The sequence below is a fragment of the Herpailurus yagouaroundi genome, unplaced genomic scaffold, assembly GCF_014898765.1.
Source record: "Herpailurus yagouaroundi ecotype Mexico unplaced genomic scaffold, PumYag 186, whole genome shotgun sequence".
In the NCBI taxonomy this organism is placed as follows: domain Eukaryota; kingdom Metazoa; phylum Chordata; class Mammalia; order Carnivora; family Felidae; genus Herpailurus; species Herpailurus yagouaroundi.
Genome location: NW_024412417.1, coordinates 34,851,959 through 34,866,427, shown reverse-complemented (window position 1 = coordinate 34,866,427; position 14,469 = coordinate 34,851,959). Strand labels below are relative to the sequence as shown.

At 46.5% G+C, this 14,469-nt stretch overlaps 1 long non-coding RNA gene across 3 annotated transcripts in view; it reads right to left on the bottom strand.

The window, feature by feature from the left end:
- Nucleotides 1-9,905: 9,905 nt before the first annotated feature.
- Nucleotides 9,906-14,469, bottom strand: part of LOC121042974 (uncharacterized) — a 31,834-nt gene continuing 27,270 nt past the window's right edge. For all 3 annotated transcript variants that reach the window (XR_005796574.1, XR_005796576.1, XR_005796575.1), the window contains one exon: nt 9,906-10,161. This is a non-coding gene — a long non-coding RNA (uncharacterized LOC121042974). The remainder of the gene's footprint in view (nt 10,162-14,469) is intronic.

Genomic DNA, 14,469 nt, shown 5'->3' with positions numbered 1-14,469 from the left:
AGCTGAAGTCGGATGCTCAACTGACTGAGCCCCCCAGGGGCCCCAGACCTGAAAAAAACTTTAAAAACTGAACTGACACTGGAAAGATAGCCCACAGAATAAAGGTTGGAACCTGTAGCCTGAACCTAACCGGACAATTACCTGATTTAAAAACAAACAGACAAACAAATAAAAACAACTCTCAATCCACATAGGAGAACATAATCAACAGACAGCAACCTCAAGATGACACAGTGTTATGGGATGAACTGTGTCCCCACAAAATTCTTATATGGAAGCCTTGACCCCTAGTATCTCAGAATGTGACTGTATTGGGAGATAGGGCCTTTTACGTGTGATTAAATTAAAATGAGGCCCTTAGGGTGGGCTCTGATCCAATCTGACTGGTCCTTATAGGAAGAAGAAACGACACACAGAGGCACAGGGATACATGTGCACAGAAGAAAGAGTGCCTGAGCCACCATAAGAACACAGCCACATGCAAGCCAGGGAGAGAGGCCTTGGAAGATCCTAAACCTGCCGGCACCTTAGTCTTGGACTTCCAGCTTCCAAAACTGTGACAAAATAAATGTGCGCTGTCCAAGCCCCTAGTCCGTGGTGATTGTTACGGCAGCCTTGGTAGACTAATACACACAGATAGTATAATTTTCTGACTAGAGGCACCTGCGTGGCTCAGTCGATTGGGCGTCTGACTTCGGCTCAGGTCATGATCTCGCGGTCCGTGAGTTCGAGCCCCGCGTCGGGCTCTGGGCTGATGGCTCGGAGCCTGGAGCCTGTTTCGGATTCTGTGTCTCCCTCTCTCTGACCCTCCCCCATTCATGTTCTGTCTCTCTCTGTCTCAAAAATAAACATTAAAAAAAATTTTTAAAAATAAATAAACGCCACAAGCAATAGCAAACATTCTTGAAACAATTGAAAACTAGAAAATCTCAGCCAAGAAATAAAATATCACAAGAAACAAATGGAAATTTTAGGAATAAAAAGTACAATAGCCAAAAACTGTATCAATAAGCTCACTGGATGGGCTCTGAGACGACAGACAAAATATTCGGTGAACCTGATGACAGATCCATAAAAATCACCCAATGTGAACAACAAAGAGAAAGGAGATTGAGCAAAACAGAGTCATAGGGACCTGCAGGGCCATATAAAACAGGTCACTGGCGTCCCAAGACAGCATGGTGCCGAAAAAATATTTCAGGAAATAATGACTATTTCCTCAATCTGGCAAGAGACTGAAACCTACAGATTTAAGAAAACTAAGCAAAACCCATACAGGATAAGCCGTCAAAAATCCAGGTACTTTGTGGGGGACCTGAGTGGCTCAGCGGTTGAGCATTCCACTTCGGCTCAGGTCATGATCTCCTGGTTTCGGGAGTTCGAGCCCTGAGTCAGGCCCTCTGCTGTCAGCACAGAGCCTGCTTCAGATCCTCTGTCCCTCAATCTCTGCCCCTCCCCCAGCTGTTCTCTCTCTCTTTCTGTCTCTCTCTCTCAAAAATAAATAAAAATTAAAAAAAAAAGTATAAAAAAAATCCAGGCACATCATCATCGAACTTTCAGAAACTAACATAAAGAAAAAAATATTTAAAGCAGCCAGAGAGAAATAATGCCTTACCTACGGGGGAACAATTTGAATGACAGATTTCTCATCAGAAACCAAAGAAGAGAGAAGAACTGGAGCTCTCAGAAACGAGACCCAAAGCACAACTCATAAAAAAAATTATAAACCAAACTTCATTAAAATTAAAAACTTCTGTTCCACAAAAGACATTGTTAAGTGATTGAAGAGACAAGCTACAGACTAGAAGAAACTAATTAGATATCTGACAAGGGACATGTATATGTAGGTATAGAAAGAACTCTCTCAACACAACAGAAAGAAAACAGAAACCCAATTTTAAAAATGGGCAAAAGGACAGAGGATAGCGGGATGGCAGATACGCATATAAAAAGATGTTCCACATAACTAGCCAGCAGAGAAATCTAAATTAACAGCATCAGAAAGATGCCACTACATGTCTATTAGAATGGCTTAAAAAACAACGGTAATTATTTTGAATTATTTTGAATTAATTTTAATTATGTGGAATAACTGAAACGCTCGTTTGGTGCTTGTGGAAGTGTTAAAATGGTACAGCCACTCCGGAAGACAGTTTGGCAGTTTCTTACACACATACGTGCGTCATACGACTCAACAGCAATTTCACTCCTGGGCATTTTCCCTTGAGAAATGAGACCTTGTAATTCAGGCAAAAACCCTGTACCTGAATGTTTACATCAGCTCTATTTCAAATTGCTAAAAACTGGGAAGAAACCAAATGTCCTTCAGTGGTCATGCAGATAAATAGACTGTTGTATGTTCATATAACGGGATATGATGCAACATTCAAAAGGAATAAACCGGGGGCGCCTGGGTGGCTCAGTCGGTTAAGCGGCCGACTTCAGCTCAGGTCATGATCTCGCGGTCCGTGAGTTCGAGCCCCGCGTCGGGCTCTGTGCTGACGGCTCAGAGCCTGGAGCCTGTTTCAGATTCTGTGTCTCCCTCTCTCTGACCCTCCCCCATTCATGCTCTGTCTCTCTCTGTCTCAAAAATAAATAAACGTTAAAAAAAAAAAAAAGGAATAAACTGTTGAGATATTTAATAACATGGATAGACCTCAGTAGGATTATGCTGAACAGAAAAAAACCAACCTCAAAAGATTCCATTTACACAATATTCTTGAGGTGACAAAATGATGGTAATGCAGTGATTGGTCCTTTGCCAGGATTAGGGGTGGGGGAAGCTATTTGAAAGGAGGGCATGAGATAGTTTTGGGGGCACCATAACTGTTTGGTAACCTGACTGGGGAGATGGCTACATCAATCATACATGTGTTCAAATTCAAAGAACTATGTACCCCAAAACAGTCCATTTTCCTCTGTGATAATTTAAGAAATAAAATTAATAAATGAAAAAATATATTCTTCTGTTTTATGTAGTTATTCGTTTGGTAACATCACCACTTTTCCAAAAATGTCCATTGTCAGATACGACTTCCAGTGTTGGAGAAATGAGCCTTTGGCAACTGGCCTGGAAATGTAAATACAACTTACCACAATATTTTCAGCAAATAATAATAATAATAGTAATAATAATACATTTTGGGTTTCCACCTTTACTTGACAAAGAAGGACGACTTCAATTCAAAGTCAAAGAAGCAAGATGGGGCCAAATTAAGACTAACGTGGCGGGGTGGGGCCAAAAAGAAAGCTGTGGGCAGAAAACACGTTCAGCGCCAGTGAGTGGGGGGTGGGTCCTCAGGGAGACAGGAAAGGACAGATGTCCTAAGAGGGAAAACATCGGGCCTGCAGGGAGGTTGAGCTCTTAATCAGTGGCTTATTTACCGGGCCTGCAGGGAGGCCTTCAAGAGTCTGAAGAAACTGTTTCAAAAAGAAAGAGATTGATATTTTCAGTCACCAAATGTTAGTATGGCTACTCTAGGCCAGCTGTCTCCCTCTGCTGGGGCTGTCTTAACAGACCACCACAGACTGGGGGACTTAGAAACGATGGAAACCCATTTCTCATAGTTCTGGAGGCCGGGAGGTCCAAGATCAAGGCCCCCAGCAGATCCTGTGTCTGGTGAGAACCACTTCCTGGTTCATGAACGGCATCTTCTCGCCTGGACTTCACATGGCAGACGGGGCGAGGGGGCTCTCTGGGGTCTGTTTTATAAGGGCACTAATCCATTCCTGATGGTACTACCCTCATGACCGAATCGCCTCCCCAAAGCCCCACCTCCTCCTACCATCACATTGAGGGTTAGGATACGAACACAGGAATTTGGGGGACAACATAAGCATTCAGTCCATTGCACCACCACTCAGTAGTTAAGGGCTTACCAGAGCAAGATGCAGTAAATTCCAGGTGTAACATCTTTTTATTTTTCTTTTTACCCCAAATACTGACACAGTATGTGTGCCCAGTGGATGAGGACTCCAGGGAAGTACCGAAGCAGCTGCTACCACTGAGGCTTGGCTATGAGCAGAATGTGTCAAGGACAAGGGCAGCCTACCTGTTGTGGTGATCCTTCTGCAGAGACTGTTTCAAGGTGCTTCCTGTCCACAAGGTCAGAGCCAGGCTTGGGAAAACCAGCTGATCTTTCCTGGCAAGAAGTTTCCACGTGGGGGACGGGCGCGGAGGTTGGCTTTGTCCAGCTCCGTGAACCCGGAGGTCCTGGAGGGCCTGAGGGCAGATTCCGCCCAAAGACTGCACTTTGTGCCGGGGTTAGCCCTGTCCACGAGAGAGCAGCCTGGAGCCAGAGCTGGAGGCCAGAGGGAAAGCCCTGGAGGAAATGAAGCTAATCCTGCAGGCTGCCGGCTTCCCACGCAGGCGCAGGCGTTGTCGGAAGAGGTCATCCGGAGGACACGACTTCCGGTTGACCCTCGAGCAATCAGAGGTTCTTACCCCCTCCTCTGTCCTTGAAATATACACTCAGCCCACCATTGCCACACTAGGAGCCACTCGAGGATGCAGCTGGAGGGAGGGAGGTGCTGGCGGGTACCATGACTGAACCCCGTTAAGGCCTCCGTGTAAACCGCTAAGATTCTGGCTGGCAGGTGCAGAGATCTACGCTCTTGGCACCTGGGATGATCCCCTGCCTGCCTCCTAAGTTCCCCTGCTATTTAAACCCATCACCTACTGATCTGGAGTGGCCTGCCTCTTTCTTCCTTCCCCGTGTCCTCCCTGTGCAGAGTCTGGTTTCGAATTTTACCTGGAGATCTGAAGTTTCAAACCACCCCAAAATCAACACACATTAGAAGAGATGTTTGGCCTGGGGCGCCTGGCTGGCTCAGTCAGTTAAGCGTCCAACTTCAGCTCAGGTCATGATCTCACGGCTTGTGGGTTTGAATCCCCAGCTGGGCTCTGTGTGGATAGCTCAGAGCCTGGAGCCTGCTTCGGATTCTGTGTCTCCCTCTCTCTCCGCTGCTCCCCCCGCTCACGCTCTGTCTCTCTCTCCTTCAAAAATAAATAAACATTAAAAAAAATTTAGAAGAGGTGTTTGGCCTGCTGTGGTGTCCTGGTGCTTTGGCCAGGAGCAGGTGGGGACCAAGCGGGCCAACAAGGCACCTGCCTGTGAACTGTTTTCCTCCAGCAGCAGCAGGTGCTGAGGGCAGAGGGGCCAGGGAGAGCCCAGGCCTGGCCCCGACAGAGGAGCTGCTGCCCAGACCGGGACTCTGTCCAGACTGTTTGACTCAGTGCAGACACCCACGGACCAGGGTGAGCTTCTGCAGACCCCATGGACACATTTGATTCTGTAAGTGGCCTGGACACTCCTCCATTGAAATAGTAGAGTTTAAATCCCTTCATCTGGGGGCACTGAGTGGCTCAGTCGGTTAAGCCTCTGATTCTTGGTTTTGGCTCAGGTCATGATCTCACAGTTTGTATGTTCAAACCCTGTGTTGGGCTGCACGCTGATAGCACAGAGCCTTTTGGGGATTCTCTCTCTCTCTCTGTCTCTGTCCCTCCCTGCCCATCTCTCTCTCAAAAATAAATAAATAAACTGAAAAAAATAATAATAATAAATCCCTTAGTCTTGAATGTGAGCTGAAGTTAGTAACTTCGTGACTCCTTTTCAACAAATAGATGTGGTGTAGGTGATGGTATATGACTTAAGATCCTAGGTCATAAAAAACATACACCCCTGTGCCTCTCTCTGCTCCCCCCACATTGTTCTGGGGAGGAGACAGCCACCGTGCCATAAGGCTTTTCAAAAGCCCTACAGAGAGGCTTACACAGACACGCATCAAGGCTTTCCATCAACAACCAGCGCCACTGTGAGTGGAGTGGACAACGTGGAAGGGCCACTCTCCAAGTGGATTCTCCAGCTACAGCCAAGCCTTCAAATGACCACAGGTCCAGCTAATATCTTATTGCACCCTCATGAGAAACCCCAAGCCAGTGGGGCACCTGGGTGGCGCAGTTAATCATCTGACTCCTGATTTCGGCTCAGGTCACGATCTTACAGTTCATGGGTTCGAGCCCCGCATTGGGGTCTGTGCTGACAGTGTGGAGCCTGCTTAGGATTCTGTCTCTCCCCCTCTCTCTGCCCCTCCCCCCTCCAAGGTAAATAAACCTTTTAAAAAAACAAAGGAAAAACAACAACAAAAAAGAAACCCCCAGCCAGAACAGCCCAGCCAAGCTGCTGCTGAATTTCTGAGCCACAGAAATGGTGAGGGATAATAAATGAGTATTGCTGCTTTAAGTTCGTAAGTTACACAGCATTAGATAACCAGAGCCTGTCTGCATCAGCCTGCCTATGTGCTACCTTAGTTAACTCTCTTAAAGCGCAACATCTCATTTTACAGATCAGCAACCTGCTGCCTGGAATTATTGAAGAACTTATCACATGGTCGTGGAGCTAATTTACAGCCACGCTGGATTTCACACTCAAGGCATACCGTACAGGTCATACGACTGAGTGCCAGGCACGGGACAGAAACACAGACATGAAAACAGGTAAGTGGGGCGTCGATCGGAGAAAGAGGGTATGGAACAGGAGGAGAAGGGTCATGGAGCTCAGCTGGAAGGAATGGAACTGTTAAATGAGCAAATCCAGTAGGGTGAGGAGTAAGATCTCAGGCAAAGAGAAAACCACAGCAAGAGGAGAAAAAGGAGAACAAGGGAATGGTTTGTTTTCTTTTAATGGCAAATGAGGGGACAGCAGAGACCACAGCAGGAACCAAAGTGGAGAAAGAGGCTCTGGCAAAGCTAGCCTGCTTATTTTCTGTTACTCATTTTCTGTCACCCCTGGCAATAGGACCTCCCCCCTGTAGTAATGGCATTTAAATGAGAAAAGTGTATGCAAACGAAGTAACTTGTTATTTTATTGGTGCTAATGTTCACATTCCTCAAGTTAGCTCCACCTTATCCAGAGACAGGAGTAGGAATCTGAGAGTTTTGTCCCAGAAAAAGAATGAAACCAAAAAAGGGAACGTGGAGAATATGACAAGGGCCTCCCAGGAAGGTCTCCAGAAGCCACAGATCTGATTCTTTCCCCCGTAACCCTGGTAAGGAATCAGGGTTAAGTAATAAATTTTGCAGTTGTCCATGCGTGATTCATTCTGGCGTTAATGCTGAGGGAAATCCTAGAACTCAGGCCCCGGGCTGGCCAGCCAGTCACTCCCAGCGCTCTGTGTAAGGGGTCAGAATCTTGTAGGTGCCCTGCCTGCTTTGGCCATTTCTACAGAGAATTAGGCTGCCCACGAAGAATGTATTAGTTTCCTAGGGCTGCCTTGCCAAGTAGCACAAACTGAATGGCTTAAAAGAACAGAAATTCATTATCTTAGTTCTGGAGCCCTGACATCTGAGATCAAGGGGTGATCAGGGCCATGCTGTCTCTGAAGGCTCATGTGGGAGGATCCTTCCTTGACTCTCCCTCGCTTCTGGTGGTCCGCTGGAAATATTGGCTTGCAGTTATAGTCCTTCAGCCTCCATTATCACATGACCATCTTCTCCATGTGTGTCTCTGTGTCATCTTATTAGGACATCAATCGTGTTAGATTTGAGACCACCCTAGTGACCTCACCTGCAGAGATTACATCTGCAGAGATCTTTGTGCATCGTAAAGATCGCATTCTGAGGCGTTGTGGGTTAGGATTTCAATATAAGAATTGGCTAGGGGGAAGCATTCAACCCATGACAGAAAGGGAGCAGAATCCAGAGTCAATGAAAATAGACCAACGGAGAAATGACCCCAAATGAATAGCCCAAGTTGACTCACACCTTAGATGTACCCACCTGCATTCCCGTGACAGTCCTTCCTCTGTCTCTTCACATCACTTGCAGTCCCCACAATATCACAGTTAATCTGCGAGATAAGGTGCCAGGCATCGAATGAGAAGATTTGGCTCAGCATGACTCCGCTGCTGACTGTGTGACTTTTCCAAGCTGCCCACCTGATCAGTGACCTTCAAGTGAGTGTCCCTCAAACACGCAGCAGCTCATGGGTCACTTGAGCTTTGGTGAGGCATTCACACTGGGCAGGAATTTCAATATGGGAGACGCCTACTCCTTAAATGGGTGCTGGTTCCAAGATGTATCTCTTAGCTCCCATCATGGCATTTGCCACTCAACCTTACAGAAAAGAATGGGCAAAGGGAGCATCCACCCACAACTAGTTACAGGACAATCTAGAAATGGCACACACCCTCCTGGGAACATCCCATTGTCCAGAACCCAGCTATATGGTCACACTTGGAAACCAGGAAGGCTGAGAAATGAGGTTTCTAGCTGGGTGGCCATGTATTCAGCTAAAAATCAAGAGCTTTGGGGCACCTGAATGGCTAGGTCAGTTAAGCATCTGACTCTTAATTTTGGTTCAGGTCATGATTTCATGGTTCATGGGAGCCTTCACATAAGGCTCTGTGTTGACAGTGTGGAGCCCGCTTGGGATTCTCTCTCTTTCCCGCACTGTCTTCCGATCCCCCATTCTTGCTCACATGCTCTCTCTCTCTCTGTCTCTCAAAATAAATAAATAAACTCCAAATAAAATTTTTTAATAATAAGGATAAAAATCAGAAGTTTATTATTCAAAGTAAAAAGGCCGAATGGATATTAGTGGAAAACTGTCACATACTTTATATATATTTTTTATATTGTGAACATTTTCTGTGTCGTGATCTTTAAAAATATTATTTTAATATTTTCATAGTTTCGACCACTGTTACATAGTCATATAAAAATTTACATCATTATTTCCTTCTTGTTGGACATTTATAATGTTAATTTTTTCACAGTATAAATGCTGTCGGAAAGAACAAACTCACTTATCTTTTTTTAAATTTTTTTTAATGTTTATTTATTTTTGAGAGAGAGAGAGAGACTGAGTGCAAATGGGGGATGGGCAGAGACAGAGGGAGACACAGAATCCCAAGAAGGCTGTGCTGTGTCAGCAGTGCTGACCGCTCAGAGCCTGACACAGGGCTCGAACCCACAAACTGGGAGATCATGGCCTGAGCCAAAGCCGGACACTTAACTGAGCCACCCAGGCACCCCCAAATTCACTAATCTTTGTGCAATTGTTTGATCATCTCCTTAGGATGAGCTTCTAAAAGGCTTCCTTGAGGCCCCACGACCCAAGTATTTGTTACAGGGACCAAATTAGCCTGAAAAACTGCTGATCCAAGTTCTGAGAGAAGTGAATCTTCCACGTTCTTGGTACACCTCGTGCCTCCCTCCCCCATGCCGCCTAGCTTTGGCCAGCTCTTCTAGGCCCAGAGCTGGTTAGGAGCACCAAGGTACTTGGGAGATAATTTGTTTGTAGCTGGAAGTGCCATTGCTGGATGTGTTGAAGGAGTCTGATGTGAAGGACTTGCTTTGAAATTGTGTGCCAGGCACTTCTAGGCCTTGGTATGTGTTCTCTTACTCATCAACTCTATTTGATTTTGTTTAACATTTACTTATTTTTGAGAGACAGAGAGAGACAGAGGGTGAGCGGGGGACAGGCAGAGAGAGAAGGAGACACAGAATCTGCAGCAGGCTCCAGGCTCCAAGCTGTCAGCACAGAGCCCGACGCGGGGCTCGAACCCACAAACCGTGAGATGGTGACCTGAGCCGAAGTTGGCGCTTAACCAACTGAGCCACCCAGGCGCCCCCCCGCCCCCGTCCCCCCTCCCCCCCCGCCATCAACTATATTTATATACTGCTCTACAATTTGTAAATACTTAACCACACATGATCTCATTGGCTGGCTCCAACAGTGACTTTTCTGAGACACAAATCTGATAACTACCACTTCCGTGGCTCACACACTTTGAACTAACCATGGCACTCTCAGATTCAAGTCCAAATTCCTTAACATGATTTATACATCCCTATAACTGCTGTATTAATTAGTTTTTACTAAAGAAAAAAAAAACACTCAAAATTTAGCTGATTAAAATAATAGCCATTTATTTAACTCATGATTTTATGAGGCAGCCACTCGGGCTGGGCTCAGCTGGGCAGTTCTTCTCATGAGCTTTGCTGGGCTCACTCGTGCATCTGTGGGCAACTGTAGGAAGCTTATATGCAGGCATTTTTCAAGCCTCTTCTTTGCATCATATTTATTAATTTCTCATTGGCCGAAGCAAGTCCCATAGGTGATTCAGATTCAAGGGATGAGATGGGAAAGTCTATGACCCCTGTTGATAAGAGGAAAAGAACATGTGGCCATTTTGCCCTCTACCACGACTTCCTTTTCTTTCTTTTTTTTTAAATTTTTTTTTTAACGTTTATTTATCATTGAGAGACAGAGTATGAGCAGGGGAGGGGAAGAGAGAGAAGGAGACACAAAATCTGAAGCAGGTTCCAGGCTCTGAGCTGGCAGCACAGAGCCCAATGTGGGGCTGGAACTCACAAACCGAGATCATGACCTGAGCCGAAGTCTGACGCTTAACTGACTGAGCCATGCAGGCGCCCCAACTTCCTTTTCTAGTCTCCTCTCTTTGGGTCCCTTTTTTCATCTCCACAGACTGCTCCAGCCAAGCTGACCAGCTTATAGCTCCCCATCCTGCCTTGTTCTTCTAGGCTTCCAGGCTATGGTTCAGGCTAATGCCTTGCCTACTATGCTCCTGCATTATTCACCTAGCTTAGTCCAGCCGGGCCCCATCCCAGATGTCCCTTCCTCCAGGACGCCTTCTCTCATCTCTAGATAAGAGTAGGTCTTCTTTTTTGGCATTCTGTGTGCTTCCTCTTCCAACCCTTACCAGGCTCTGTTACAAACGTCTGTTTTCTTGTCCCTTCCTTCCACAAGACGGTAAGGGACTTGAGAGCAAGGTTTGTTTACTGTTGCATACTTGATACTTAGTACCAGATAGTAGGAGCACAGTAGCTATCCATTGGTCTACTGACTAACTGCATATGAATGAGCAGAAAAAAACAGATACAGGAAAGCCTTTTGCACATCTGTAAGCACCAGACGTATCATGAGGATAGAATCTTTGAGTTGGAGGGGACCTTAGTTACCTTCTTGTCTCTGCATAAACCCTTGGCACAACATGGTTAAAAACTGCTCCTCAGTCCATCGGGCACAACCATAGGGAGGAGAAAGTCGCCTGTTCATCAGAGCTCATTCTATTGCGAGCTGCTTTCAGGCTTAAAACTCCCTCTTTCGGGTTGAACCCAAATCTAGTGCCTCCTGCCTGTTGCACGAGAGGAGCCTCATGGTAAAGATGAGGCTTCTGTCTGAAGCCTCAAAGGTAAAGATAAATCCATCTCCCACACATCAGGCCTCTTCATCTGAGATCTAGCAACTGTTGCTCTTAGCCCGTTCTTACAGCCCTCACCGTCCTGCCGGCCCCCCTCTGGACATGCCCAAAGTGTCTCTGCTTCTCTTGGAAAGTGACATCCAGGGCTGGTCAAGATCTGCCCCGGGGATTGAGAGACGCATCTCTCTGTGAACCAGTCATCAAGACTGTGATAGCAGCAGCGAAGTCTAGGAGTGCTGGGAATCGCAGCTCCCATAGAAACGGAACTCAGGCGCAAATCAAAATATTAGGATGACATTTCTAAAAAGCACGGTTTCATCTGGCACCGGCATGAGGACAACCTGGGTCTTTTTTCCCCCCTTTTTTCAGGCGTTCTTACCTTTTGGTTCCGGGTAAAACCCCCCCCCCCCCCAAACTCAAACTTGCCAGATTTCGAATACGTGTTTCTGGTAGAAAGTGGCAAGGGATATTGAGGTACATTTCATTATGAACAGATTGTAAGCTTTGGAATGAAGCAAACAGGGGATCGGACAACTAGGTCCAAAATGCAGTAGGTGTGTGCATTAAGGAAGGGACTGAAACTTCCTAAGGCTATGCCTTTCCTCATCACCCCCCCCCCATAATTGTTAGGACCGCGTGCATATTTAGAGCTCGTCAAGGGTCACGCTGAGTACACTCATGCATTTTATGCATTTTAACATGTACCCCACTCTAGGAAGAAGGCTCCAGTATTATGCTCGATTCGTAGAAGAGGAAATGGAGACTCAGAATGTTCATAGAAAGTCATTTGCTAGACTCCGCAGAGCTCGTAAGGGGCAGTTCTGGGCCGTAATCCCCAGCTTCTCCAGCTCCAGATCCCCTGCAGCCGTGGAGTACTCTAGCAGCCTTCGCACCTGCATCCCCACCTTGAAAGTCAGAGCCGTGGGTGATTCCTGCCAGTGACGGTGACGGAGAGGAGCTGCCACGGCTCCGTGACCATGGGGCTCCCACGGCAGCTTTGCGCCACCCTCAGTGGTGAAGGCCTGGCAAAGGCTCCGCTCTGCGTAATAGTCTGTCCGTCTCTTCAGGGTTTTGCAGCAGTGACCAGCTTTGTTGCTATATTGGCACACTTTCCCAGAAATAGATTAGAAAGCAGGGAAAATTTTAAAAACGGGGGTGGGCGGGGGAGAAAACCCACTCTGATGTGTTAGTTTGCTACCGGCCTTAACTCCGTAATAAATAAAGACTGCAAATGGGAAGCAAAGGCATGAACTGAAAATAAGCTGGGTGAATCATGGCGTGCAGTTTGTACAGTGTATAAATATTCATGTTAAATTACCTTTTACTCCGACACCATGGTTCTCCTGTGTGCACTTAGGGCTGAGTGGTTTCCGTAGGCCTTAGTTACTGACACAAATGCGTGTGACTTTTGTGAGAGCTCAAGGAGTAACTAAGGACTATTAGCACAGGCCTGAAGAATGTAGGATCCCGGTGTAAGCCCCAGAAGCTCAAGCACCCTCTCTGCTTTTGGCAAGAGAACAGTAATCCATCTCTTGGTCTTTCCTAGTCAACGGAAACTGAGCTGGGGGAAAAAATCCTTAATCTTAGCAACAGCAGGATCTGGTATTTGAGCTGCAGAGCTTAAAGAAAAAAAAAAAAAAGCCTTGTTGAAAAGTTCAAATCTAGGTAACTAGTTTCTGAAAGAGTCTTTTGTACGATGGAGACAGGCTGCATGGGGAAGGAGGAGTGAGGGCCATGCAGGGAGGTCCCCACGCTTTCCTGACTGCTGGGTCTGTTCCCTTCCTGCGAGGAGAAGCATGGCGGCCCCAGGAAGGGCTGGTACCGACTGTCACAGCACTCCGTGGAAAAGCCAACAGGGGGAGTGAGAGTGCCAGAGGTTCAGCTGGCTCAGAGGCCCACATTCCTTCCCTTGTTCTCTGCTGGCCTCCCAGTGACCTTGGGGTTAAACTCCAGTCAAGTCCAATGGCCATGATAACACTTATCTCACTCTGTGCAGCGTGAGCGGCTTCCCACCAAAGGCCACACTCTCCGTGTGAGCTGTTGGAATTTCCTTACAAGGACACAGAGAGATGTGTCGCAGTCTTACTCCCCCCCAGCCATCCCCAAGCGTCCCTACCTAGGAAAGGGAAGTGTGCGGCATACGTAGTTCATGAGTGATGTGTATGTTTATATCATGCTGGCTAAGTGTCTTCGTGGAAAAAGATTCTACACAGATTGTGTTATATGGACAGGCAGGGTGACTTTCACGTGTTAAACCTGCCTTTCTCCTTTGCCTCATGGGTGCAAATTCATTACATCGGCATTTCCTTCAAATAAGGGTATAGAATCCATGAAGTTAAAACTTTCTAAGTATAGCTTTGGATGTTTGTTCCAGTTAATTCAACAAGCACTTCCCGAATACCTAGGATGAGGCAGGGATTACATTCAGGGCCAGGAGTGCGAGCACATCTGGTGCGGAGAAGAGAGGAGACTCTCGAGTCGGACCTGATTCACATTTGGGCTCTGCTACTTGGACCTTGGAGACCTGAGGTAAAAATGCTAAAACTTTTGGTGTCTAAAGTTTCTTCACCCATAAAGTGTGTTCACAATGCCCCAGAAGGCAGATGGGAGGATTCAACAAGAGAGCATGTCTGGAACCGAAGAGACTTTCTGCATTTTGCTGGTATTAAATCCCAGGTGCTACCTGCACAGAGGGCACAGCCTAACAGGGGGCCTTTTGGGCAGATCGGAGCATCTCAGGGTGCGAGTCTTGAATAGAGCGTGACTGCAGTTCTAGGGAAGGGCAGACACAGGGAAACTAAAGAGAGAGATGCTGGTGTCAGGCAGAAGGGCAGCCTTCCAAAGAAAGGACCGGCAGGAACAAGCGGAAGGAGGTGGGAACCTGAAGGCTATGTTCAGAGAAGCCGTGTCAATCCGTGACACTTGGATATAGTAGGATTGGGAAATATTTCTATTTCCTGTTGGTGTTAGAGAACCTTCGTGGAATATCTCTTGCTCCCTATGACTGGAGCATTTATGGATGTTTATAATAAAATATATAATTAATTAATAAAAGTAAATAAAACATAAAATAAAATAGATTTCAAGAGACAGAGTCATATATTGAGTACCCACGGGTCTTTTGCATACATGATTTCCTTTCATTCACTCCAAATAACGCATGAGAAAAATATTGTTATCTCACCTCAACAAATGAGGAAACTGAGGCTCACCCAAGTTCACACCATCAGTGAGAGGTGGAAC